Source organism: Triturus cristatus, chromosome 7, assembly GCF_964204655.1.
Source record: "Triturus cristatus chromosome 7, aTriCri1.1, whole genome shotgun sequence".
In the NCBI taxonomy this organism is placed as follows: domain Eukaryota; kingdom Metazoa; phylum Chordata; class Amphibia; order Caudata; family Salamandridae; genus Triturus; species Triturus cristatus.
In genome coordinates this window covers 655,923,972-655,950,582 of record NC_140590.1, presented here as the reverse complement: position 1 = coordinate 655,950,582, position 26,611 = coordinate 655,923,972, and the positions used below count along the sequence as shown (strand labels likewise).

General features: G+C 41.2%; 1 protein-coding gene across 8 annotated transcripts in view; it reads right to left on the bottom strand.

Moving 5' to 3' along the window:
* Positions 1-26,611, bottom strand: part of ARSG (arylsulfatase G) — a 1,970,563-nt gene that overhangs the window by 1,875,357 nt on the left and 68,595 nt on the right. Inside the window, exon 1 of one of the 8 annotated variants that reach the window (XM_085617293.1) lies at positions 18,053-18,202. The exons of the other annotated variants lie outside the window; for them this stretch is intronic. The gene's annotated coding sequence lies outside the window, so the exon portion shown is untranslated. Of the gene's footprint in view, positions 1-18,052; positions 18,203-26,611 lie in introns of those variants that run through there. 8 annotated transcript variants of the gene reach the window in all.

The window sequence follows — 26,611 nt, the reverse complement described above, 5'->3', positions numbered from 1 at the left end:
TCCTGAGAAGCATGCAATTACTCACCCTCATTACCCTGATAGTTAAGTGTAGGAGTTGTATTAGGCCAGGATAGTAGAGCCATTATAAGACGGATACCAGGATGCCAGTGGCAAACAAGATCAACCACCATAGATGGAACCCATGGCCCGTGTGCCTTGTGGCCTCTGATAATCATCGATCAATACACAGATGATTCCCAGCTCGACCTTACAGAAACACCTGCACAAGACTAAAGAGTTGCTTTGCCAACCTATAACCCTGGATGTACAGAGATTACATGATATTAAAGACAAAGAACATTTTATTTATAATTATCGCAAATGGCAGCAAGTATCTACAAGTCCAGAAACTGCTCAACAAAATTATTAAGGATGACTTCACACAACTCATCAAAAGTATCAAGTTACTGGGCTTTCATGTGGAACCTACACCTGAATTTCAAACCATCATAGGGCATAAAACCAAAACCACATGCTGTCAACTTCAGAACAGCGATCCACGCATCTGTGCTTTCCATCATCGGACATAGTGCCACAAATACCAGCATCATGGAATTCCACAAACACCTATGAAAAGAATTCTCCATGCTGCAGCACAGCTCATTAAAGACCTTTGGAAATTTGATAGAGTCACTCCATCAAAGACTCATTTGCTACCTCTTCATAGCAATACAACTTTCAAGATCTACTGCGTCTACAAAGCAGTCAACAACTGCACTTGATCGGACTCAGCATCCAAGCTCGAAGAATTTAGGTGGAGATGCCAAGTTTGTGCCAGCAGCATCACTACAGAGAGAGAGAGAGAGAGAGAGAGAGAGAACGAACACTAAGCTAAACTGTAAGGGTTGGAATAACATCTCAACCAAAATGCACCAGGCAGCCTCCATCATCTACATCTGAAAGAACTGAAAACTCTACTCTGTAGTCTTACTGCCAGATAACCACATGGCTGTGCAAGTATGAGGAGAGGAATCAACAGGTGAGAATGATTCCTCTGCTCTCATCATGGTCCCTACCTCTCCACCTGGCCCTCTTGAAACCCCTTCCCTCATACTATATTTCTTCCCCCCTTTCAACCCAAGCAATCCCAACTTGCAGCACCTTCACTGCTGTGCTCCATGCCTGAATGGTCCACTGACGTGCCCTTATTTATCAAGTCCCACAGTTTGGTGCTCCACTGCACAGTTGTTAGCGTTGTGCTGTATAATTCCCTACACAATGTATAATCCTCTCCTGTTCTGAAAAAGCAACTTCAGATTAATAAACTTCAAAGCTTTCAAACTGTTGCAGAAGGCAGGCATCAGTTTGTTCACAACTGTATTTTGTTGTGTGTATTGTAGAAATTCTAGTCCTAGATGTACAATGGTTCAACTAAACTACAGGTACCAGAATCTTGATGACCTATTTAGATTTCACATGGGGCAGATCATGGGCTGCTATCTCTTGTGGAAGACTTTGTCTCTTCTCTTGGAGCAAAATGAAAGAAACGTTACTTTTAAGCACATGCCCCGTAATGCTGCTGTAGGAGTAAGTATGACCTTTATTATCAGATCAATACTACTTAACCTGCTCACCATGCAAGAATATACCAAATTCTGTCTATTTTAAAACAACTCCCTATCTCCATCTGTTGCTGGGACCTTGTGTTGTTGCGTAAGTGCAGATGTTAATCTGGTAATTTTCTGTGCATTCTTTCTTGTAGTATTTCTCCTCCTCATAAAGATGCAGGTAGAGTGCAAAAAAATAAAAATTTGCAAAGCTAATATGTATTGCTTTGCCTAACGCTTTGTGACTGACACTACTACCTTTGCCAAAGCTGGATGCTTTTATAATGTGCTGGCATTAGCAAAGCTGATAGCAGCGACCAGCCATGCTAAAATGATTTTTTTTTTTTTAAACAGTTTTTTTTTACAATTTCAAGGTAGCCACCACTTCGAGTCAAGCAATGTGATAACCTAACGTGGCAACCATTTGTAAACAATAGGAAAACAAAATCTACACTGTAGATGGCCACCATATTGTGTCACACAGCATGACAACGCAAGTCGCCAAGGCCATCTTGAAAGTGTAGAAGTACTTGGCTCGAGCTCAACTCGAGGTCTTTCTTGAAACTCAAGCCCAAAAGAGGGCCAAACTATTTTTTCCAAAGTTCCGTCAAATGCTTTGTTAAATAGAACAGTGTTATTGGCAGCAATCGGTGAGATGCGAGTGGTCGGGGTTGGAGCTCTGAGGCATGGGATTCCTAGAAAAAGATCTTTAGGAATAATTATCCATTAATTTCTGAAATGTCGTTCTAGTATACAGTATTCACAACGATGTCTGTGTTGATGGGGCTTGGGACACAGAACTTTCACTTTTTAAAAATAACCTAAACTGATTTACATATTGAGTGAGTAGGCAGCACTGTCCTGTATGAGGAGAAGAAATATCTTCACCAAAGAAGCTTGAGAACGGACACCACTTTCTCTAATGTTTTTGCATGCCTTCCTGAATCTGCAAACTTTATTTTTCTTCACTTGATACTTTTGTCACACAGGACAATGTTCTTTTAGTGTTTGGTCAGCACACTTGAGGGAGTCTCGTTGCCGAGCATGCCAAACATTAACTCAGACCGGTATTTTTTTTATTTACACATTTGACCCATGTGGTATACTATGATAGTCTCAAAGAGTTTGACATAGGGCTTCGTTTACTTAGATCCGTGAAATCTTTGCTCGCTTTATTGTTTCCTAATATTTGCTATAAACCTTTCTACCATGCCATTTGCTAGTGGCAAATATGGAGTCAGCTTTTGATGATTTATTACGGAATAGTTACGAATCCTTTATATTCGCCTCTGCTGAATAGGGGTCCTGGATTTAGTGCAGTCGGTATTACCCATTCAGCTAAGGTTTTGTCTAATTTAGTGTACGCTTACTGTGCACAAAACGTGTCGTAAAATTGGGAACTGGGACTATGCATCAAATAAAACAAGTAATTATTCACCCAAGACCACTAGTAGTTCATAAAAGTCGACTTCTACTGTAACCCACACATTACCTAGAAGATGTGATATAATTATTTTTTATCGGGTGGAGTAGGTTTTCCTATATATTAACAAAGATGACAAGTTTGGATAACACTTTCAAAACATGCACCTAATTCAGGGAACCACAGCTCCTTCCGACGCGAATTTGTTCATGGGATGGGTTGAACATAGACATGTATGGGCAGCATCTGCTGAGCATTGGTGGAGGAATGTACACTATTGGAACGCTACATAGACGATGTTATCGTCTGGACAGGAACAAAAAGAAGATTACTATATGTATCTCAATGACAATCCGTACAATGTCAGATTTACCATGACCATGTCCCAATCTAGACTACAATTTTTGGCTGTAGAGTACTATATCAAAGACTCAAAGGTACATAGTACCCTTTTTAACAAAAAGACCCCTGTAAATAGCATCCTACACTTCCAAAGTGCGCATCCACTGTGCACCAAGCGGGCAATTCCGTTTGGGGAACTCAAACGTATGCTGGTCAAGTGGTCACCAGACTAAAAGAGAGGGGCTATAATGATGATTTTCTGAAACAGGAACTTGAAAAAATATGTGAAATCGATCGTATTGATATACTGAGGGTGAAAGGAAACCGGAACGTTTGTCTTTTATTACCACCCATTCCAAAGTGAACCATGAGGTTTTTAAAATAATGAACCCCCATTGGCCATTGTTAAAAAATGTACCTGGTATCAATCATCTGATCAGAGATAAACCCAGCATTACGTACAGGAGGAGTCGTACCATAAAAGATATGATCTGCCCCAGTTACAAGTTCAAGAAAAAGAAGCCACAAGAATCATGGTTACATCGCCCTATGGGCTTTTTCCTGTGTAGCAATTGTAAAATTTGCCATTTGGGACTTAAAATCACAGAGTTTAATTAATACACCAAAAAAAAGTACAACATTAGACAACAGATCACCTGTCAAACCACATGTCATTTATGTTATCAAATGCGTATGTGAAAAAATATATGTAGGCAGCACCATCCGCCCATTGAAACAACGCATTATGGAACATCGCAGGGCTGGTATTAATGGTGACCAAACCTACTCATTGGTGTCACATGTATGTACTTCTAATTTAAACAGAGCCAACTTTAGGTTTCATGGGATTGATGTGGTTCCCGTAAACCTAAGAGGAGGTAATAGGGAACTTGCCCTACGGAAGTTAGGGGCAAAATGGATTTATAACCTAAGGTCTGTGTCTGAAGGTTTAAATCATGACCATGAGCTACACCATCATCTTTAATAACTTTGCTCTTGACATTGTTTTTCAGATACCTCCCTAGATATGCTCTAGCTCATTTGAAGGATAATATTCTCTGTTAATTTGTAATGATTGTGATGTTCTTGTTGGCCTAATCTAATATGTAACACATTCTCATAATATAAAATACAACAAAAGGGTATAGAGATATTTTTTATATTACACACATTGATGCGAAGTAAGGCTCAACTCTGTTCACATAACGATCCTATACTTCCCTTGGGAGTGGCTTATTACTATTTACAACATTGTCAGCCACTATGGATTGGTCTATCACTGATTGTATATTTTGTATACATTTGGACTTTCTCTTTCACTATTTAATATATATTCTTCTCCTTTTCCGTTTATTTTTACTTATGTTTAGAAATGATTTTCTAATGTGTTGGTTGTATACCTGCTCTCCGTGCACCTTGGTAACAACTAAGTGTTTTTTTGACTAGTACACGTTCGAACTACACAAACACGTTTTATATATTGTTTTTTCTCTTCAAAAACGGGTTAAAAAAACATAGCTTTTGGTTGGTATAAGGCTTTTTGTTAGTTTAATAAAGTTCATATTTTTTCCAAACGATAACACTCGAGGCAAACTGGAACTGCGAGTGCTGCCGTTTTCTATTTAATACGATTGCTTGTTTGGTGTTGTTCTAGTGGTTGCTCATACTTTTAACTTAACCGTTTTTAGTTTTTAATACGGAAATGGGAATTTTTGTGGCCCCTTTGCAGACCGCGTTTCCAGGTTAAATGGTCTAGTTTTCTTCTTCGGCAGAGTACTTAAGGACGTCTGCCAATGACGGTCTGTGCTGACACCTTTGAACTGCATCTGACCCTGCCGTGCTTCGAAGCCCGAAAACTTGACGGGTAAGAATCTGGGGAGACTATTGTACACTAAGTGATTGGCTTTAATGTCAAGAGATTTTTGTTTGCACATACTCGTGCTAAACTTAAGAGTACCATTAAAAGGGAATTTACACTTCCACTTTTGCTTAGGGGTTTTGCATACTGGTGCTTTGCCTCTGCGTTAATATACAGCGAAAGAGTATTATCACCGCTGTTTAGCGGCATCAGCATAATCTCTTTATCCGCTCTTACTTTATTGTTATATTTTAAATAACCCCTTTTTTATGTTTGTAATGCCAGTATCGCTCGCTGTATACTCGATATTCACTGGCTTTGATTTTTGTCTAAATGGAACTCTACTTTAGTTATCTGATAAATCTAGTCATGAGATTTATTTTCACGACATACATTTTGGGTGCACTAAAAATGTTTTCAATATACAAATTATTGCATTGACTCTCTCTATCAAGCTTATTAAAAATTCGTATAAATCAACTTTCACCGAGATATCTTGAATTGAGCCCACGCTTTTGTAAACACACTGGCTGTTATAATGTGGCACCCAGTGTTGCCCTTTTTTTGGATACTAATCACCGTTTCGAGAGTTGCTACGAGAGTGCATGTTATTTTTCAATTATGGGTCTCTCCGTTCTTGTATTTTGTTTTAGGTGCACTTTAAGATGTGGAAGACGGTTGCACATCTTTTATGCTGAGTTGGGCTACTCTTCAGCCAAAACAGGTACTGATGCATCTTTTGATTAGGTTTTTCTTTTTTCTTTTGTGTAGTTCATATTTTTCCTGAGTTACTGGTATATTCTCTAATGTGTTCACATTTGAACACTCTTAGGGCGGCTATCTGATTTTTGAATAAACTTTAATAATATAAGAAGCACTACTGGCCTCTTGAGACACTGGTCTCATTTTCATCTTTGTTGTTTCGGTTCTTTCACAATCATGTTGAGGGACCTCTTCCCCCACTTACTGGGAGTTGCGCTGCTTTGTAGCCTCTTACGCGATCCTATTTTAATTCATTATTTTACTAGGCTTTTTTTTTTTACACAATTCTCCCCTCCGTTTTTTGGTACTTTATCCTATGTAGGATCACCGCTTGAAAATCTACATCACTGCTCCTCTATTGCGAGGCCCCTCATTGGAAAATCCTCTTCCATAAGACTGTCTTGCCTGGATTGGTTCACATTATGGACTTAACCTGGCATATACAGGTATGAGGCATTAATGCTGTATTTTCTGTTTCTTTACTAGTGAGTGGATGTGATTTGAATTTTGTATGATTTATTATTCAACTTTGAACGTTGATTCTATCTATTGTTTTTCTTCCCTTCTCGCTTGTTTTAATCACGTATTCAGTAAGTTGTTCGTCTTTCCCCAATACCTGCACGAAAATTGAACTTCATATTCCGAGGAGCATTTCTCCTTTCTGGATGGTAAGTGGAGGTTTTTTTTACACATGATAAATTGGGTCATAAAGAACAATAAAAATGTCCTGGTCTTTCATGTCTTATTTGATCTATCTAAATCTAAACTTCATCACTTAATGAAATGTGATATGCTTGTTTATACGCCAATGTTTCTATATATATATTTTTATTATTTATGATTGCTTCCTTTGTGCTTGTAAAACCAAATTCTTAATCTGTGCAAATGTCTAGTTTGTACAACTTGTATTTGTACTTGAATTAATATTTTGTGCGAGAGTTCTGTTGTCTTGTGTATTGTGCGTACATGTTAGAGTCTAAAAATGGTGTCATCTGATAAAAAAAAATCACATATGTCAACATAGTTATTTTTTTTATGTCTGTTGGTAGTTCTTTTTTTGTAAACACAAATTGTATTTATAAGTATTGCAGCCCTGAAGAAGCCCGCCACGGGTGAAACGCGTTGGCTGTATTGGCTTTAATAAAGGATCAAAAAACTCAATGGATCTCCTCTCATCTTAAGTGCTTTGTGTTTGGCATTAGTGCCGTTTATATCTTGATTGCTTGTTTACGTTGCCTCTTAGAACTTTTGTTTGATGTTTAATATTGGTGGTTTATTGGTGGCAAACTATATTCTGAGGTGGGCAGCTGGGAACGAGTTTTTGTGTGTTTTTTCAAGCTTTAAACTACACAAGTCTGTGCTATAGTATGCTCCCCTGGCCATCATTTTTCGTTTGACAACCATACTTTTAGCTTAAAAAAGTATTTTTATTGATAAAGTCCATATGACTTTTGTACACCATTTTCACTTCTTAGTCATCTGTAATATTAAGTTCAATGATCTGGACAATTCACTTTGAACTGGTCTAAAAGTGAATATCTCTCGACGTATGACATTCATTGCAAACTACTGGCATGCTTCCATTTATTTCGTTTGATTATCCTGATAATTCTTGAAATATGATATTTCTTTTGTTGCTTTTATTTGATCACTTTCCATTATTCCTGAAGGTGTGGACTGTCCAATTTTAACATTAATACATTTTACAGCAATGACTGAAAGACTTTATGTTGTTGGCAGTAGAGGACATTAAATATGGTCGACAGGATTGCAAGTTTCTTCTGTGAACACCTTTATAATCATTCTCAGTTAGGCGTACGCCCATATTTTAATTCTAGGTGACATTTTGACTTCAGGATTACAAAATATAGATAACAGAGAGATGGGCAGTAACTGTAGTAAATGGTTTGCCATAAAAGAATTGATGGAAATGTTTTCAGGCCCAAACAGCAGCAAGACTTTTTTTGGCTAAAAATAGACGTGTTCAATATCAGTTAATCTGTGACTGGCGTATAACTGTATCCAGGTGAATCTCCTCCTGCTTTATGCGGAGTCAAGATGGCTTCTACTCCTACTGGAACAGTAGCCACAGTCAATTCTGTGCACAAATTATGATTAAAGTATGCCATGCCTTCTGGTGCAGTTCCGTTTTTTATTTTCTTAAAAGCATTCTGCAGCCCATTGAAATGTCCTTTTCTCGTTAATTCTCACAACGACACAGATGAATCACACATCGACCAATAACACATGAACAGTAAATTGTTCATGCCCAAGCAAGATGTTCGTTCCGAGACATCCAGTGGTATTGCCGTTTTTCATATATTTTCAACTTTTGACGTAGCAGGTGACATACCTTTACATGTCCAAACAAATGCAATTCTATTTTGTAAAATGCACACTCTGGCAGGTTAAAGGTATAGACAGCTTCACCCAAACACATTTACATACATTCCTCAAAGCCTGATCGTGTTGTTCTTTACCGTCACCATAAACAAGTATTTCCTCGTCATAATTGAAGACATTTCTTACTGGCCTGATTACTTTCCCCAATGGTCTCTTGAAATATTTCTGCAGCAAAAGAAATTTCATAATTCGATAGCATGCACTGGATTAAACCACTATGTATGGATAACTTACTTATGTAACAAGATTGTTTATCAAGCTTAAGCTGGGCATGCCATTGGCACAGGCTACAATTTGAAAGATAGTGGTACCATTTAGAGTGCTTATCATATCTCTCAATAAGGGCCTGAGTGTGTCTCTCTTGCTCTATTGACTAACTAGGCTGTTACATGTCTATACAGATACAAACCTATTCCAATTCATTTTTTGGTACCACTACAATAAGGGATATCCATAGTGTTGGCCCAGATACTGGTTCAATGACGTCTTGAGGCAGCAAACTTTGAATCTCTTCTTTTACTAGTGTTTATAAATGTATTGGTATGCTTTGGTGATTCAGTGCCACCAGAATTCTAGGCATATTGGGTGTTCTGTTGACACCTTATATGCCATGGACACTAACTATCATTTGGGTGGTTATGTAATGTTGCTTAACAAACAAGGAACAGGAACATCACCTATCACAAAATAGAATTCTGCTTTCAATTAATTATTACTATAAGTAGTCCTACATTTTCCACAAGCTTTCCTGCTCCCCACAACATACATTTACATCTGCGGGTGTGAGAACTGACGCCATCTTTTCATACTCGGTGACATAATATGTTGAATGTTGCACCACTGCCCAGTAAATACGTAGCTACATGCCTACTTATTTTTAATTTCACTGTTGCAGTTTTTTTTATTTCAATTCAATAGGTTTACTTGATAACAAGAATGTTCTGCTCCAATCACACTTGTCAAGGAAGAACGGATTTTCATATATATTGTGTTGGCCTTCATATGGGTTTAGTCTGCTAAAAAAAAAAAAAAAAAAAAACATTTTGCAATTTGATTTTCACACTTGCATATATTTGCAAGATTTTTATTTTCCACCAAAGTCCTGCCAAGTATCACGCATCAGGCGTTAGACTAACGCATTTCAGTGTGGTACACCGCATTACCACACTGAAATGCATGGTCATGCATATGCTGTGTGTCGGCTGTCACAGAAAGCTCTGAATACTACTAGAGTCTGTATCTTGCCCGTGACTTACGTGTGCTGCTCCAGCAGGCTTGTGGCTCTCAGCTGAGCTAAGGCTGCTGGCAGCCTCACTCAACTGTTACAGTGTATCATGATGGGGATTCCAATCCCGAGGCAAGGGTCTCACGGCCAGCCTGACGTCATCGCGGGGGACGTTACATCCTGCTACTGGAGCGCGGGGAGTTTGTTAAGAGAGCTAATAGGCGGCTGGCTAGTTTATCATAGCCGCGGGCAGGGCTGTAATGATGGCAAGAGAGCGCAGCATACTACCGTGGTCGGAGGGAGGGCAGTATATTACCGTGGCCAGAGCGCTACAAATAACCGTGGCTGGAGCGCTACAAATAATCATGGTACCCGGCCGTGACAGAGCTCGCACCGCTGCCTGCAGCAGCTCGCACCGGCCCAGGCCACCGAGTGCCATCAGCTGCTGTTATTTTACCCCCCCCACCCCACCCCCTGCTGAATTCAATATTGTAGGGCAGCCGAGGCAGAGGAAGACTGGACGGCCCCGCCCAGGACACACAGGAGTTAGGACAGTACAGCGGCCTGGACGGCTTTCTTTCACTGGAGGCAGGCCTGAGGGCCAACTTGAATTGCCACGGCCCGCAGTGGCTCAGGCCTGACCCTGCCTTCAGCCAGCTGTAGACCAGCGTCTACCTGCAATTATAAAGCGCCAAAGGCTCAAGGTCAGAATTGGTTTAAGAAGTTATAGGAGCATGGAACCAATCTGCTGCTTCTGAAGGTGTCCAGGGCACTCTTGAGCAGGAATTGGATATGCATACCTGGATGATGGGAAGATCATTTTTTTTAGGTCGATATTGTGACGTGGATAGTGAGATGTGCTAACCTCGAACTTTGCGAGGGAAAGGTTGGTGTTTTTCCTGAATCTAGGTCCCAAGTACAGTGACTGTTTCTTAAATTAGTTTAAAGCAAGATCTGTATTCTATTTTATTAGCTCTTCTGCTTTTACATTCACAATCCTGAAGCACTGTAGCACTGAAAATCGTAAACTGCATTAGAGTCCTTTAGCAATATAATTTGAAAGGCAATTCTTGCTAAATACATGCACAAGAAACTATTTAAAACAGTGCACATTATATTTTATCGCCCAGCATAAGTCCACAGACCTGCAGGTACCTGAACTTACTGTCTTTCGAGTGCTGCTCTCTTTGATTCTCTCTCTGTGATTGACGGTCTGGCTGACAGCTCTTACCTGTTTATGTGTGTAAGTACATACATAGGTTTCCCTAGTCTTCATTGCTTGATTTTGCTCATGAGAAAATGTCACTCATAGTCGTTGAAATGTCACTCATAATTACCCTGAAAATACGAAAATGTCACACATGCCAATTTGGACCCTTGGCAGCTATGCCCCCACACTGGTTTATGTCCTGCTTTAGGACAATGTCACAAGTGTGTGGAAACGTCATATAGCACCTGTACCAGGTTTTACTTTATTTTTGTACCTCACTTGTGAATTGACTTTCATTTTTCCTTTAATGTTCATGTGCCTGACTTGATCTATTATGCCAGTTCATCCTGCTTCTATATCACTTGCATGCGCTTCTGCATTTTTGTGAGATAACCGGAGTATTTTGGGCTGATCTAGACATTCTTTTAGTAATGTAACTTATATCTGAATGTGTATGAGTGATATCCTTCAACGAAACAGAAATGTATTGCTTTCTCACTATTACATTTATGGAAATTACAGCATGCCACCAATTTGCGCATACTGCAAAATTGTCCATAGATGCATCTGCTTCTTGACACGTATATAGATCAACCAGGTGATTCACCAAGGAAAACAGGGTTTCGGTTGATTTCGTGGAACATCGCAGGTTTCTCTAGGAGGTTACAGGATGAGGCTTGGCTGGATTATGTTGCAAGCCATGATATCATGTGCCTCCAAGAGACATGGAGTAGAACTGACCAGGATTTTGACGGATTCCAATCATTTAACGTATTAGCTGTGCCATCACAGGCAGGCAGAGCTAAAGGTGGGATAATGACCGCTATTACTCTCAAATGGAATAATTTAATAACATCTAAGATAGTAGAAACTCCCTGGTATCAATTACTTTTGCTAGAATCTCTGTTTCCCGTGCCCCTGCTGCTGATTAATTGGTATTACAATGTTTTTGATAACCATGACACAGCTGTAATTGTGAGTTTGCAGGAGGCTATATCCAAGGTGCGTAGTGATCTACCCTTGTTATTTACTATATGGGTTGGCGATTTCAATTGTACCCTCTGTAAATTTGGTGGGTCAAATGTGTGTGGTTTGGTGGACCTAAATGAGCACCCTGTCCAGCATTTTAAGCATACACCTCAGGGTGATGCGTTAAATAATATTATTGTAATTAATGACTTATGTATAATGGAATCATGTGTTGCCCCAAATTTACTTCCCATACCAACCTTTCAGGGTGCTAGTGGATCTATGAGTGTTATTGATTTTATTATTGTGTCCAGTAGCTATTTACATTTTATGGATAAATTTGAGACGCATGCAAATCCGGCAAGCGATCATAATCCTTTGATCTTAACTTTGTGCCCCCCCGTTGTAACAAAGCATCCAATCTGGGACCAACCTGTAAGATATAATAGGAATCAAGGTGTTACCATGAAGTGGGAGAAAGTAGATGTAATTGGGCTGGAGACGGAGATTTTAAGTGCTAATAGTTCTGTAATTAAGTCTTGTCTGTCACCAACCACAGACCCTGAAAATGTAATTATGAATTTCGAAATTCTGTGTGGGAATGTGGCAGAGCATCTTAAAAAACCAATGGTTAATAGACAGTCCAATGGCTTTAATTGGTTTGATGCTGTGTGTTCTGCAACCCAAAAATCACTAAAAAGGGCTTTGCAACAAAAACCAAGGAATAAGGAGCTGGTAAGAACTGCGATAAGCGCATATAGAGAGGCAATTAGAAAACGGAAGCTGGATTTAAAAACCTTAGCTTGGGACGACCTAGAAAAAGCCTCAGAGTTAAAGGACAGTAGGCTTTTTTGGGAAGTGGTAAATCGTCCCTTATTTTCTAGTGATGGCAAGGAAAATATGGTGATGCAGATAACGGGTGAGACATGGGAAGCCCACTTTGGGAACATTTTTAATCCTAAATTAGTATCCCTCTTAGGCTTGCAGGATGATACAAAGGATGTGGACTTCCCGCTTACAGCTTCCTTGCTTAGCTCGCCGCTTACTCTTCGGGAAGTTGAAGATGCCCTGAGGAAAGGCGTACCACTAAAAGCCCCTGGCCCTGATGCGGTGCCGTTGGATCTTTTCAAACATAATACTGTCGTGTGGGCCCCTTTGTTATTGAATGTATTCAAAGCAGCTATTGCCGGTCGCATTCCCCTATCCTGGAAGGAGGCAGTGGTGGTGCCTATTTTCAAAAAGGGTGACAAGTGCGACCCACGATGCTATCGCCCAATATCATTCATTGATGCATCATGCAAACTATTGGGAAGGATAATTTTGGCCAGATTGGAGACGTGGGCAGACTCCGTGGGCCTAATTGTGAACTCTCAATATGGGTTCAGGAGAGGAAAGGGAACAACCAAACAGTGTCTAAATCTGGCACTAATTATGGGTAAGTACATGAAGGCCAGGGTTTTTTCTATCCACCTGGCCTTCATGGATTTATCCAGTGCCTTTGACACTGTTTGTAGGAATAAACTATGGCGGATGATGGAGGACATGGGTTTTGAAGAACCTTTGGTTACCCTGCCCCGCAGACTACATGCGGCTACAACTGTGACAATAAGATTCGGGCCAGGGGGAGGGGGAAACAAAATCTATCCCCTCAACTGAGGGTGTACGACAAGGCTGTATATTAGCGCCTTTTCTGTTTTTAGTTTATACTAATGGCCTGGAAAAGTTCTTGTTGGAACATTGTTTGGATTTCCCGAAGGTGAACGGCAAGAAGATACCTATGTTATCTTATGCCGATGATACGGTATTAATGACCCTTACAGCGAATAGTATGCAGACCTGTCTGGAAGCATTTAATAACTTTATGCTGGACCTGGACCTAAAGGTAAACTTTTCAAAATCTTTTGCAATGGTCTGTGGCCCTAAAGGGACAAAAACCCGTAAGTTCATGGTAACTAATTCTACCATTGACAAAGTTGATAACTTCAATTACTTGGGAAATTTATTTAACAACAGACTGAGCTGGGTCCCTTTGATGAAGGCGCGTGTACAATGTACCAGTAGATCTATAGAGGGTTTATTTCGTTTTTGTAGTAAATTGGGACAAAAATCAGTCCCACATTTAAAAACCTTGTATAGAGCAAAATGCCTATCTGTGGCCACCTATGGGGCAGGGGGATGGGGGATAGAAAGCCCAGCCAAGATCCAGGTCATGGAAAATACATTTTTAAAGCGTTTATTGTCAATTCCATCAGGTTCATCTAACAGTTTTTGCCACACTGAGATGGCAATGGAATAGGTGACTGACATCATCCGCGTTTCCCCTTTATTATTATGGGGTAAATATGGTTATCGGAAGACCTTCAGCTCTCCATAGATATCCTGAAGGACTGCAAAAACCTTGAACATGCAATGCAGATCCCATGGCTTTCATATGTTAGTAATACTTTGCATAAATTGGTTTGGGTCACTTTTATGATAACCCCGAAAAAATACAGGGGGACATAAAAGCTCTGATTAAAACAAGTTATCGTAAAAGTTTAAGTATGTTACACTCAGACCAGCCAACACATTGTTTGGGTAAATTGCAGTTTCAATTTTATTTAACATTTACTACTAATGTGCAATGGCGCTTTTACCTAACAAGGTTTAGATTAAACACTCTTCATTTTCTTTTTGCCTTTCCAAAACAAGGGGGTTGGTGTGAGAGGCTGCCCCCTTGTTTTTGCGATAACAAAACTAGTCAAAGTACTATTCATGTTGTCCTTTTTTGTTCTCTTTATAATGAACCAAGAATTAGGTTTATTAAGCCTATTCTAAAAGGGCGACAACCATGTAATTATAAAGAGGGTTATGACTATTTGTTATCGCTATCATCTTCTGGAATATGTTGTGCCATGTTAAGTTTTATACGACTGTCACTCCAGATTAGGAAACGGTATTGTTAGTTTGTTTAAAGACCTTCTTGCTGCCAGTGCAATAAGCACTAAAAAATCAATGTCATATGTTGGTCCAACTGGTTATATAGTATGCTAATAATCTCTGTTATAGGGCGACTAATATAGTTTTGCATTGTAGGTTTCCATTCTTCCTGATAAATGATATGTTAAATTTGTATAAACTTTGTTTTAGTAACAATATGTTTTTAAATTAAGGTCTGTATTCTTTTATGATTCTATCTTTTTTGAATCGAATAAAGTTTATGAATCGAATCGACAAGTGATTTTGAAAGTATATCCGTTAAAGTCTATGCTTCTTTTCAGATCACAACATTTAATAACTTCATATGTTTGAATTTGTTTAGGTGAATAGGTCATCAATGGCTCTGCCAGATTATCACCTATTAAATTAATGAAAACATCTCTGGCTTGTTCATCTGTAAATCTCATTCATGCTACTTTCAGATAATGTTCAAATCATCTACTGCATTTTTCGCATCATGGTCCTGGGGTTTGTGATTCCTACTATTGTATGGGGTCGGTGCCTTGAATATTTACTAGACATGGTTTCTTAATCCAGCTGATTATTAAACATTTGACTGGATGTTGACGTGGTTTAATTTTGTGTGTCATTTGTTGAAATTTATTAAAGGATAGGAAAAATGTGTTTTCTTTTCTTACTATATTCTGTTTTGCTTTATGTTGTTGTAATGTGTTTTCTGGTGTTAGCCTTCGTAGGTTTTGTATGAAAGGACCACGTTTTTTCTGGTTTTATTTAATCAGTATTTACTGTATTCTCTTCTTTGCTTGTTGATAGTTGTAATGTTTATTTTCTAAATTTGTGTGGCTTAATGCATCTGTCCTTATTCTGCTATTACACCGTTTGTTCACTTTGTGTTCACGTTCGAGCTGCTCTGTGGGACCTGTTCTACTGCAGGCACGCGTCACTTATTTTGTTTGAGCATGTCCCAACCTAACTTGTCCAGCCTGAAATAAGATCTCTCAGGCAAATGATCACCAGCACCAAATCAACTGATGGGAACTGCACCTCCTGCAGCCTACTGCAGATGTGCAATTATGCTGTAAAGGGCCTGAACAGTATTCTTGAGCTAGAACTGCGTACGAAGATAACATTTCATCTTACTACTTAGACAGTGCACTGTAAAATCTGAGTATTATTGGTGATATAATGGCAGTATGCATGTTTGGGTGCTGCCTCTGTGCCACGTGGCCAAATATTGCTAAAAGCAAGGAGGTGCCAGGGAAGAGAAGGAACAAAAGTAGACCGGAAGTAGCAAATGAGTTAAGGGAGATGGAAACGAGGACACTGAAATGAGAAAACCAGATTGAAGCATAATGTAAGGATAGCAGAAAGAGTAAAGGAAAATATAGAGATGGAATACAAAGAAAAAATAATTACATAGTCATTCTCCTTACTGGTCCCAGGTCTTACATGTAAAGCAGCCCTGTCTCCATGCAGACGCCTCTAAGAGCTAGGCCTCTATCAAAAACTCATCTTCCTCCCATGTCGGAACCTGACCCATGGAACATACTGTCTTGCAGACTTCTAGCCTATCTTTAGGTCACATCATTTCCCCTTCTAGCGAGGCCCTGGTAATTCCCGCAGCCTGAGAAGAAGAGGGAGCCTGTTAGAACTTTGTCCGATTCTCTTCTGGGCTTTTGGCTGCAGGCGTATTTCTTAGTACCCTGGATACCTGACTTTAAGGACTTACTCCTACAGCAGACAGGAAGGTAGGAGGTATTCCTGCATCCCCATCCATCTGCATTTGACAAGCATAGGCACTATGTTGGAATGGTTCACGACACACATTGGCCTTCGCTTTGATGCACTGAAAGAGAAGGAAAATGATTTGAAAACCAGACTGTGGCTGTGGTCAAGTGAGTGTTGTGTCCCTAAGATATCTATAACTATATGTGTTTACTTGCATTACTTTGTACTAAGGAAGGTAAGCACCCTGCAAAGACAACACAAGAGGCGTCACCTGACAGACTCCAGGGACAAAAGTCAGCTGTGAGCTAGTGGGCTATCTGATTACCATGCTTTGCTGAATGAGACCTTCAAGGTGCCGATTGCTCAAAAGAAAACACGAAAACAGGATTTATTGGTGTCCTCTCATCTTCATGTCAGTCATTTCATTGTATTGAGAACAAGCATTGGCATAGCCAATAGGACTCGCTTTTGGTACCTTATAAGTATTTAGTTATGCAGCACAATATCCTTGGTGCAACAACATCAACTGTTGCATGGCTAAACACTTATAAGGTCCCAAAGGCGAGACCTATTGGCTATGCCAATGCTTGTTTATCTATGCCCCTACGTTTTTTTCTTCCTTTTCACTAGTCATCCCTCCATTCCCTACTCTTTTCCTTCCTTCCTTCCTTCCTCCTTCAATTAACAGAATGCAGAACATTGCAAAGAGTTGCTGCTTTTAAAACATTTGAGCCCACTACAAAAATTCGTCAGTCATCAGAGATTGGGGCTGAAACCCCATTTAAGTCATACTGATCTTGTACGCCTGTTAAAGTAAAATCAGGGCCAGGCATAATATCTATTTTAGTGTGCATATAAAACAAAGGCATGTGTGTTCTTAAAACTACAGTAAGCCAACGGTAGAATGTAATATTTTACCTAGTCTAGTCAACAACAATTTGAGAAATCTTCAACTAAAACCATCCCCCGTATTTTTGGAAAGTAAGACTAGATGGAGGGTCGTCTTTCTTCAGCGTCACCATAAAAAGTATCTTCAATTAGGAGCCTTATAGCCCAAAACCGGAGTAGAGTTTTGTCATTCATTTGCCTCTAGGGTTCTCAAAACGTGCCTCTTTGATAACAGATGTACATATGTTGCACAAATAGCACTAGCTAGCTACAGGCCGAAATCTGAAAATACAAGCCCAACAGTTATGTCATCTAGTCCTGAAGACTGTGCATTATCATTTCGTGACATGTGCGCTACATTGTCCAAAAGCAAAAGAGTTCAACAGTATCTTTGCTACTTGATAGGTCATTACATGGCAAACGGACAAGAGGTTAAAGTGAAACAAATACGCCAATGCGAACACACTTGACAATCTGTAAATGAAAAGCATTGGGCTGCAAACGTGGTGTGCTACCCACAAGCATCATCTAGTAATGGCAATACAAAAAAATCAAGAAACTGTTTGCCCCCCAACAGGAGGACACACAAAAAGCAGCCCATAACATAAAATCTGAGAAAACACGCTTCGGCAAAAGTTAGCAGATAACTTTTGCCGGATGAACTTTTTTTCAGTCATACATATAAAGAAGCATACATGTAACTAGAGTGCATCACATGGAATTGACACAACAGGGTCGCCTCCGCTCGCATGCTCACCGCCGTCCACGCGACTCTTCTCATGGCGCGCGCGCGCGCAATGCTTCGATCTCGATCTGCTGGTCTGAGAGGAACCGCTCGAGCTTGCCCTGCACCCCTTTTGGGTAACTTGGCAAGCTCAGCGCGCTCCAGGACCTAATGCAGCACAGCCGTCATTTTTGCTTGAAACCCAACAGGAAGTAAACTGCAGTGAGCGGGAGAAACAGAAATAAGCTAGTACGTTGTGTGTCAAGGAAGTTGGGGTGAAACGCTGTACCATGGGAATTGTAGTGTGCTCTGCGCTCTACTGAAGCCGGCCTGTCACACTTGTGATGACTGAGTTTGACAGTTCACCTTGCGGCGACAGAGTGATAGATGTAGGAGACAAGGCATTCCAAACAAATGTATGAAATCGCCATTGGAGCGTGTTTATTATTCTCACACTTTTAAAAAAAAAATAAGTTTCCAAACGTCAAAATGTGCTACTTTTCTGAAAAGATGACCTAATAGTGCAACAGAGTTCCCCTGTGTTTTTGTCATTGAACATTTTGTTAAACATTCTTTTTGCAGTTTATATAGTGCTAACTTGACCCGAACGGCAAAGGTATTGGAGCACTTTATTGAACACCAGTTACAACACACGAGGACACATTAATTTCATAATGTATGCATGGGTAAAGTAAGTTATTTGCGCAGAATCGCAGGATGGTGAGCCAACGCCGAAATTCGCACGGAGTTCCTCACTTTCAAAGTCAACAGCTGTGGCCTTTACACCACATCATTAAAATCGCTAGCAGGCATAACAAATTAAATCGCAAGTTAAAACGTGCACTTTATATATGTTATTGTATTCTTTAAAACAGTTTCACTAACCGAGGTGTATTTAAAGATGGCGACCTTGCATGCACTAATTTGAGGGAGTTTTCTCCAATAGACTGTGGTACAATTTATTTATCAATTAAGAAAGGTTTAACAGTTCCCTCGGATGTACGAAACCAGAAAGCCTTAACAACCTGTGTGCATGTGCTTACTTATGCTTCAGGAATGGAGCAGCACTATTGTATCCTGAGCACTAGGCCCGCCAAAAGTCAGCATTGGTTTCACTAAAGACCATGTTCAACAAGCAAAGGGGTTGGGGGTGGCGGCGGGGGCAACGGATGAGGAAAGCCCGCAAGTGGTGTACGCGCGCTTGGGAGAGCGAGCAGCCCATCTGTTTTCAATTATCGCGCCCGCGTCTGGGCACAATAATTGAAAACAGATGTGGCCCGTGCGCGTAAACGCAAGCCTTAGGCCGTGGGCGGTTACATTGGCTGGGAAAGACCCAATTGTTTGCTGTCTTTTTTTTTTTTAAAGACGCACGCAAAGGCCATTGAATATAATGCTGAAAACTCCACACAAGCACGTGCTTCTGAAAAGTGGAGTTCATCTGCAAGAGGCCGTATCCTTAAGGCAGCATATGCGCGCTGTGCTAAGGCTTGACCTAAAAAGCACTGCTTTGCCTGATCTCAATCGATAGCCAGAGGACAAGGAAGAATTGGATCTTGTTCTTTAATACTTTAGAGAAAATCTTGGCCTTTCTGCTAAAAAGGGGAAATTCCTTCTACTAGCTCTGCCCCGTTTTCTCATTTCTGCCATCCGAGCCCCAGATCACTGCATGCGATTCCGGTTGATAAGGATGCCATAGTTCAGGATTGGAAGGAGATGGTGAAGACCTCCTTCCTAAGCTTTTTGACAAGGATGTATCCTGAGGGTCAGGACTTTCCTTTATCTGTTTGAGTGGATCCAATGCTTCCTCATTTGGCAAGATGCTATTCAGTAATCATGGAGGACTCTTCCACTTCTGATGCAGTGGATAAGAAAGTGGAAGGTGCTCTTCAGAAGGCACACTCTAGATTGAATTTGTTTATGAGAATTTTGACATTCATTCTATGCTTCACTGAGCCTTCTTAGAAACTTCCAGACACTACCGTCAGCGATCTTGCCAGGAAAAGACAGCGCAGAACTCCTGGCTAAAATGGAGGGACATTCTCCAGAAATTTCCCCTGCTCAGCCCCCAGACTTGGTTCAAAGAACTGTTGGTGAAAATTTGCAACTTCTTCTGGCGGAACCTGCCTACCAGGCAGGCTTTCGGAAAATGTGTGCAGTTCCCATATGAGGGGGGCACAGGAATGACAGACAATGATTAAGTGGGGTGGCATGACCCTGCCTTCCATCTGGAGGTGGCAACGCCAGAGGCGATTGTGGGCTGCTGGATGGGGACCCCATTCTGCGTGCACTCCTCGAGATCACCCGGGTGGTCCAACTTGCTTTGAAAGGTGGGTGGTACAAATTTATACATTTCTGGTGCCACACTCCCCGGATCTCTTCCGGATCCCGAGAAAGAGATGGGAGTACTGGGTGGGACCTTTGGAGGACTGTGACTGGAGGGACGCGAGTAATCTCCTAATGGCTATATATCTTATCTAACTGAACTATCTACACGGCCTACCTTACACACCCCTACGTTTATGGCACGTAAATCGAATCCACCTATCTACTTGTTTTCGTTGCCAAAGTTGCGAGGCTACTTCTTCCACATGGTTTGGAGCTGCCCAGTTATCACAATGTACTGCCAGAAAGGTTTTGGTACCATACTGAGATTCCTTGGAGGGGTCTGGGAACCCTGACCCCTGATGGTGATACCGGCAATTATGGAGGACGTGGTTATGAGAGGAGCCAAGGAGATCGTACTTTGGTGGGGATTGGAACCCTGATCACAATAAGAGACATTGCCAAACACCAGACCTCTGCGAATCCCCCACAGCTTGGTACTAGAGCAGCGATGGATTGGTGTGCCAAACATGAATATGCAGCTACAGGCTGCCCGCAGAAACATAGCAAAATTTGGGGGAAAATATGGACTTACTACGAATTGGACTTTATTTTATCTAATGCACAGGATAGATAATCTATACTCCAGCAGTGTATATACTTGTTTACCAGTTATGTATGCATCATAAAAATCTGTAAAATCTTATTAAGAAAATTACAGGTCCAATTTTTAGAAGACAATTCTTTTGATACGAGTCACTGCTGGAGTGACAGCTATTAGGTGTTGAGTTTGGATTAGAGGGTGGAGGATCTTCAAAAGTCTTCTGCGCTTCATCTTCCCATTTTAGGATGTACCCTTCTGTTGCAGAACCAGAGACTCTTATTCACAAAACCTTTAAGAAGCAAAAGCAGGACTTATCTTTCCTGGTGGGGTCTGAAGTTCTCTGAAACATCCTTAAAGATCAGGGCTTATTATCGTAGGCATCAAGGGCTTACATTTACTCATCTGAGGTGGGGGTCTGTTGTTTCAGACGGAGGAATTGAAACTGAAATCAGTGCCGAGGGATATTCCAAGACCCTGCTACCAGTACTGGGGTTCCTTGACAATAAAGGAATTATTCTTTACCTGTCGCTGGATGACAGCCTACCTCAAAGGTCCAAAACCTTATGGATTAACCTTGCTCGAGTTTCAGATAAACTAGAAGAAATCCACACTACAACTGACTCAGGACGTACAGTTCATTGGGCATGTTTCCAGACAAATGTGGGCTTGGGGGTCCTTGCTTCAGGACTGAGTTTGTTGTACCAAGACTCGTCCAAGTGCCCTGTTGGCATAGCAAAGTGCCTCTGCACAGAGATGGATGCAAACTCAAGAGGTTATGGTGTGTAACACTCACTATTCAGGGAGGTTTGAGGGATAAATCTTCCCGCTAAGGATTCAAGATACTTACTCCTTGGTTTCTTCTGTTCTATCTTCCAGGAATCCTAAATAATTTTTTCTCTTGGGCACGTCTTGACTTGGGCCAATTATGAAGGTATATTAGCCATTGGTGGAATCTAGCCTCTTTCAAGTACAAGTTTAAAATCACAAGAAAGACCTTTTGCCAAGGAACCTTAATGGTGGATGCTTCCAATGCATAGAGGTGAACTCTCCCCTTGCGTCTAGAGATGAACTTTCCACGCACCACAAACAGCTCAAAGATGGACTGGGGAACAACATTGGGCTCTCTCTGCTCACGGCCTTTGTAAAAATTAGGACCTAGTCCATTTCTTTAACTGGAAAGAACTTGGACTGGACACTCATTTTACAGTTTCTTCAGTGTGGGATTGCTTAGGGGTGCCTCCAGTTACTCAGAAGATTTAATGGACAGGCAGGATGCCATTTAGAAAGTCCTGGGGTGGCCTACATTCAATAGTATCCTTTGCCTCATGCCTCCCCAAACGGTTTTCCTTGGAATCTACTCCAGGAAGAGGGATTCGCTTTCTTAGGACCTACCTCTGGGTCTTTCTATTCTTCAAGGGGGTCGTTCTGAGGATTTAGATGAAGTGTTTTTAAAACCTTCTTCTTAATGGCCTTAACCTCCAAAGGGAGGGTAAGGCAATTGGGTAGCTGCACATTTTATTTTACAAAAACTCTTTATTAGGTTTTTGGTGTATAACGAGGAAAACATCAGGGATCCTACACAGACCATCATACAGTACTAGGTAGTAATATAGCACTGATTTTTATATGGTATTCTTTTTCAAGCCAACAATAAAGGAGGACAAAGAGAAGGAGAGAGGGTATATTGGACAGGGAAGGAAGCAGAGGAAAGCCACTCCACAGAAAACGGAGATAAGGGTGGATAATGTCTCATTCTGGTTTGGTTTTATCAACACATTTCAGTGCATTGTATCTATGGTCTCAATGAAAAGGTTGCTCTCAGTTCAGATGGATCAAGGCACCTCAGTGGACGTCGAGTCCTTCCTATAGCAAATTAATCAAACAGATGTAATGTATGAAGGTGATGAGGGGTGACTTTTGGTGTCCTAGCAGTGACATATAGTCGAATAGTGGCTTCCAAATACAATCGAATTTATGATGCGTGCGCTTTAATGTGGCTGAAATGTATTTCATGGCCAAGATGGGCCACATCTTGTGGAACCATAGCAGCGCATGGAGAGTGTCTTGTTTTTCCAGTTCAAAGCTATAAGTTGCTTGGTTGCTACCGTCATGTGTCATCCGAGTCTGCTCTCTGAGCGAGTCATGGGATAGGGTATCCTAAAGTTCCTTTAATGTGGCCTAGAATTTATTTCCAATAAGTATGGATAGGTGTGCAGGTCCCCCAGATGTGAATAAAAGTGCCCTCTGCTTCGTCACATCACCAAAATAAGTTTGATGTGGAGGGGAATTTTTTTGCAGAAGTGTCTGGGTGAAGTACCACTGGAACATGAGCTTATACACAGACTCCCGCTGTGCTATGCTATGTAAGGATTTGGGGATGTCCTGTGATATCTTATCCCAGTTCGCAGGAGAAATAGTATTGTGTAGCTCCCTTTCCCACTGGTTCTGCTATGTGTGCAGGAGTCTGGGCCTAGATTCCTGAAGTACTTTGTGTAAGTGTGCAAGATTAAACTTTGAGCCCGATTATGTGCATACCAGGTTTTCAAAGTGCGCAAGAGTGTGATTTGCTGCAGATGAGTTGGGGTCCTGAAGGGCCCAGTGTCTGAGCTGACAATATTGGAGCAGTGCTTTTACGGAAACTGGAAATCTTGTTTGCATTGCTCAAATGTTTGGATGGTTTGTCCAGAGAATCGGTCCCATGAGGTTCTACAATCTCTGTGTCCATTCTGGAAAAGTGTTGGGTGCCAGAACTGGTGAAAGATCAGGGTTTCTGACTACAGCTTTGTTTGGAGGTGGGAAAGTCGTGACGCCTCCCCTAATGGCCAGACGATCCCAAATGTCTCAGACAGCTTTGGTGGGAATAGATATACGTGCTTTTGGATTGATGGTTTTTCGGAAGCCAGGCAAGGTCCGATGTGGGGCAGCAAGCTGCCGCGCTGTCCACGTGCAACCAGTGCATTTAGCTTTCATGTAGCACCCATTCCAATAAGTACCATAAATGTGCTGCCCAGCAATAATCAAGAAGATTCAAACAAGCCAACCCCCCTCGATCCCTGGCAAGCACCGGTAGTTTGCTGGATATGCACGGATGCTTCCCACTCCATATGAAGGTGTGGATATTGGCTTGCAGTTGGGTGAGGTCTGGATCAGAGACTGGTGCTGGGAGAGACTGAAAGATGTAAATTAGTCTTGAGGGGGAGGAATGTTCATCTTGCACCCAAGAAAAGCTAGAGCGGTCGTCACCATCTCAAGTACTCCAAGATGATTTTCCTATACGCCGATCAATTAAGCTTTGACCAGTCTTCTACCTGTGCAGTAATGGTGAGGCTCAGGCAGTATACGAAGGTTGCTGCCCATTGAAAAGGTGTTTGTGTGCGCAGATGCAGTATGTGTGTGTCTTTATAGGCTGATTAAGACTGAGATTTATCCTTATTTACCTTAAATCCCAAGACATGGTTAAACTGATCCAATATATGGACCAGTGCTAGTAATGACCCTCCGGGATTTGTTAAGTAATAGGTCATCTGCAAAGAGTGCTATTTTTTGTTCCTGGCTGCCAAGGAAATGCTCTGTCTCTTGAGTTTGCCCGATTTTAATGGCCAGGAGTTCCACTATCAAAGTGAATGGGAGAGAGGAGATGGGGGCACCTCTGGCTAGATGGATGGGAGAGACACGCTGCCCATTAATCCGTAGATCGCTACTGGAGTGGACTAGGCTGCCATTATTTTGTCAATCATGTTAGGGCTAGCTTTATTTTTGCTAGGACTGCTTCAAAGAATGCCCAACCAAATACGTCAAATGCCTTTTCAGTGTTGAATGGCTGGTCTGTGAACCTTGTCTATCATATTATCAGCTACCTACGAGTTTTAGATAAATCCGACCTGATCGGGGTCTATAAGACCCTATAAGAGATTCTCTAGGCTTGTCGGCAGGATTTTAGTGTAGAGTTTTGCATCCCTGTTTAAACCAGCTATGAGCTGGAATGATGTGCAGAGCACAGGATCTTTCCCCGGTTTTGGTAATAGCGTTATCTACGCCTAGCACACAGGAGGAGTAAGTCTTGTACTTTGGAGAAAGAATTGAAGAGTGATAGTACATGATCTTGGAATACTGGAAGAAAGGTTCTATAGAAATCAGTAGTGAGGCCATTTGTGCCCGGTGATTTCCCTGTGGGGAGTGATTTTAGAACTTCTGAGCCACCTATTGGAGCTTTTAGAGCTTCCAGGTGTGGGGTGATCTATAGGCGGTCAGTCACAGCCTGTTAAAACATGACTGTATGTCCCGTGGTTCTTCCACTCCCTTTTCATATAAAGTTTGGAAAAAGGTGTACAAAGTGGATGGTTTGTCCTGCTCCCAGTTATTCTACTCCCCATTATCTTTTTGAAGCTGCGGGATAAAGGTTTTAGTTTGTCTGATTTTGCAGGCAAGAAGTGAACCTATCTTGTCTCCCTTCTCGTAAAATCGCTGTCCCATTGTCAAGAGAGCTCTTACTGCTCCATTTGTTCTGTGTGCTCTTAGTTGGCCTTTCACTATAGCTAATTTTCCTTGAGTAGCCTGGGAGGGGTTTTACTTAGTGCGTTCTAATGCTTTAACCTCTGCTGTAAGTTTTTGTTCCTCGAGTCATGCCTCCCAAAAACGATCTAGCTCAATTGTAACAATAGCTCTCCTTATAGTGGCTCTGAAGGCGTCCCACAGTACATATTTGGACATGGTCTGCTTTGTGTAGCGTGTAACACAGTCTGATACAGAAGTGGTGATGGTCTGCCTATTTACTGTGTCTCTTGAAAGTTGATAACTGAGACTCCATCAGGGGTACGTTTGATCGTGAGGTGAACCTCTTTCCATGTGAGCCATAGTTGTGCATGATCAGAGATTGAAATGCAAGACACAGCGGCCGATTCAAGAATATGTATGAGAGATTGGTCATTAGAACATAATCAATGCAGGAGTAGGACGTATGAACATAGGAAAAGTACGAATAGCCATTATCGTCTGGATGCAAATAGCACCACACATCTATTTGTCGCAACTTTGGTTTTTTATTTTTCTCAAAAAGGTATATATTTACTTTTCTGTCAAGTTCCAGGCCCCAAGTCAAACTAAAGTCCCCTTCTACCACAATATGCCCTCTTGCATCTTGAAGCGGAGTGGTTACACTGTCTCAGGAATTGGTTTTGTGCCATGTTGGGGGTATATATGTTCGACAAGGTGAAGGTTTGTGTCCCTTCAGAGAGCACTAGTTTCAGGTAAAGACCCTTTGGATTTCGGGTGATGTGTAGCAGCTTCTAGCCTAAGTTGGACTTGCAGAGGATTGCTACTCCTATTTTTTGAGGGTGAAGATGCCCAATATTAATTTGGATAGTGAGCATGATGCATCCATCACAGATTCTTTCTGAGGAGGCAGGTTTCCTGTAGAGAAAATGTGAGGATTATGTTGGACAAAGTAGTTTAATATCTGACATCTTTAAGTAGGTGAGTTATGCCCTCTAATATTGATGGAAAGTAGTTTAGTGATAGCTGTAATTATGACAGGTGTGTGTTAAGTGAAATCTGCGCTGTGAGGCGTATGTATCTGTGCCATGTGAAGTATCTTAGTGGAATATGGGACGTTACAACACATGCCATTACATCGCATGCCGTTGCAACGCCAAACTTTACCCCGACTT